General features: G+C 47.5%; 1 non-coding gene across 1 annotated transcript; it reads right to left on the bottom strand.

The window, feature by feature from the left end:
• Positions 1-214: 214 nt before the first annotated feature.
• Positions 215-287, bottom strand: Trnaa-cgc (transfer RNA alanine (anticodon CGC)). Its single transcript has one exon. It is a non-coding gene; the product is annotated as a tRNA-Ala (tRNA).
• Positions 288-2,556: the final 2,269 nt, after the last annotated feature.

Genomic DNA, 2,556 nt, shown 5'->3' with positions numbered 1-2,556 from the left:
ACGCAATGATAAATTTCAAAGAGAGTCTGTACTAGTGCCGAAATGATGGTGGTGGTGGTGGTGGTTAGTGTTTACCGTCCCGTCGACAACGAGGTCATTAGAGACGGAGCGCAAGCTCAGGATTGGGAAGGAAATCGGCCGTGCCCTTTCAAAGGAACCATCCCGGCATTTGCCTGAAACGATTTAGGGAAATCACGGAAAACCTAAATCAGAATGGCTGGAGACGGGATTGAACCGTCGTCCTCCCGAATGCGAGTCCAGAGTGCTAACCACTGCGCCACCTCGCCCGGTTGCCGAAATGAGCCACATCCCCATTCCATCCAGAATGTATTACTTGACACGTTTCGGCCATTTGGGGTCACTAGTACAATGCATTTTCCTTCTTTCCAATATTTCTTGGTTGTCTTGTCCCTCTCTGTCCTCCCTTCTTCTGCGATATTAAACCCTCTACCTGTCGTCTGAACTGTTTGCAAGCAGCTGTAACTCTTACACTGCTGAATACACCTTTACTCCCTTATTCCCAAATCTTTTCAATACCCCTGAGACCTTTTATTCATCTATTCCCAGTTACGAACGTACCTTTCGATATTAAACGCGCTGTCATCCTTCAATAAATCTCAATCTTCTCCATCGCCGGCCGAAGTGGCCGTGCGGTTAAAGGCGCTGCAGTCTGGAACCGCAAGACCGCTACGGTCGCAGGTTCGAATCCTGCCTCGGGCATGGATGTTTGTGATGTCCTTAGGTTAGTTAGGTTTAACTAGTTCTAAGTTCTAGGGGACTAATGACCTCAGCAGTTGAGTCCCATAGTGCTCAGAGCCATTTGAACCATTTTTTTTTCTCCATCACATCGTGCTAGAGACTGATTATTCCTTCACGCATAACTATTCTCTCCAAACTTCACTCTATCTTTTCCGTGCCTCGGATGTTTTTCGCAATCCTTCGTTGCACATTTTCCAGTTGGATGCAGGCACACCTGCCCAAGGCGCACATCTCTCTTGCACGTAGTGTGGTATTTTATGTTGTTCCTATTGGTTGTTCTTGCACCACATGATATTTGCTAGTACCTGTCTAATACGCTTTTGGCCGGCCGGTGTGGCCGTGCGGTTCTAAGCGTGTCAGTTTGGAACCGCGTGACCGCTACGGTCGCAGGTTCGAATCCTGCCTCGGGCATGGGTGTGTGTCATGTCCTTAGGTTAGTTAGGTTTAAGTAGTTCTAAGTTCTAGGGGACTAATGACCTCAGCAGTTGAGTCCCATAGTGCTCAGAGCCATTTGAACCATTTTTTTTTCTCCATCACATCGTGCTAGAGACTGATTATTCCTTCACGCATAACTATTCTCTCCAAACTTCACTCTATCTTTTCCGTGCCTCGGATGTTTTTCGCAATCCTTCGTTGCACATTTTCCAGTTGGATGCAGGCACACCTGCCCAAGGCGCACATCTCTCTTGCACGTAGTGTGGTATTTTATGTTGTTCCTATTGGTTGTTCTTGCACCACATGATATTTGCTAGTACCTGTCTAATACGCTTTTGGCCGGCCGGTGTGGCCGTGCGGTTCTAAGCGTGTCAGTTTGGAACCGCGTGACCGCTACGGTCGCAGGTTCGAATCCTGCCTCGGGCATGGGTGTGTGTCATGTCCTTAGGTTAGTTAGGTTTAAGTAGTTCTAAGTTCTAGGGGACTTATGACCTAAGATGTTGAGTCCCATAGTGCTCAGAGCCATTTGAACCAAAGCCTGCCTCGGGCATGGGTGTGGGTGATGTCCTTAGGTTAGTTAGGTTTAAGTAGTTCTAAGTTCTAGGGGACTGATGACCTCAGTAGTTAAGTCCCATAGTGCTCAGAGTCATTTTTTTTAATACGCTTTTATTTGTAGACTGAAGTGACTTAAGTCGTGGGATATGACGCAATATCGTGTCGGGCATTCTTTTACCAGGTGTAGGGGAGCATGTCGTCGTGGCATGGACTCAGCAAGTCGTCAGAAGTCCCCTGCAGAAATATTGTGCCTTGCTGCATCTATAACCGTCCATAATTGCGATAGCGTTGCCAGTGCTGGCTTTTGTTCACGCCCATGACCTTCAAGTTATCTCCCATAAATGTTCAACGGGATTCAAGTCGAGCGATCTCGCTGACCGTAACAATTGTTCGAAATGTCCTGCATGTGTTCCAGACATACTGCGAACAACTGTGGCCCGGTGTCATGGCGCTTTGTGATCTATAAAAACTCCATCGTTTTTTTTGGAAGCATTAAGTCCATCAACGGCTGCAAATGGTGTCGAAGTAGCCGAACATAACCACTTCCATCAATGATAGGTTTAACTGCAATAGAGGACCCAGTCGATTGTGTGTAAACACAGCTCGCAAGGTGACATGTTAACAACTTGAGTCCGTGGCTTCTTGGGGTCTGCGCCACATTCGAATCCTACCATCAACGCTTACCATCTGACAAGGCCATACTTCTCCAATCGTCTAGGGTTCAACCGATATAGTCATGAGCCCAAGAGGATCACTGCAGGGGATGTCGTGCTGTTAGCAAAGGCACCCGCGTCGACAGTCAAAAAT

This window comes from Schistocerca serialis, chromosome 6 (assembly GCF_023864345.2).
Source record: "Schistocerca serialis cubense isolate TAMUIC-IGC-003099 chromosome 6, iqSchSeri2.2, whole genome shotgun sequence".
NCBI lineage: Eukaryota > Metazoa > Arthropoda > Insecta > Orthoptera > Acrididae > Schistocerca > Schistocerca serialis.
The sequence above is the reverse complement of the archived record's forward strand: the minus strand, read 5'-3'. Positions and strand labels throughout refer to the sequence as shown.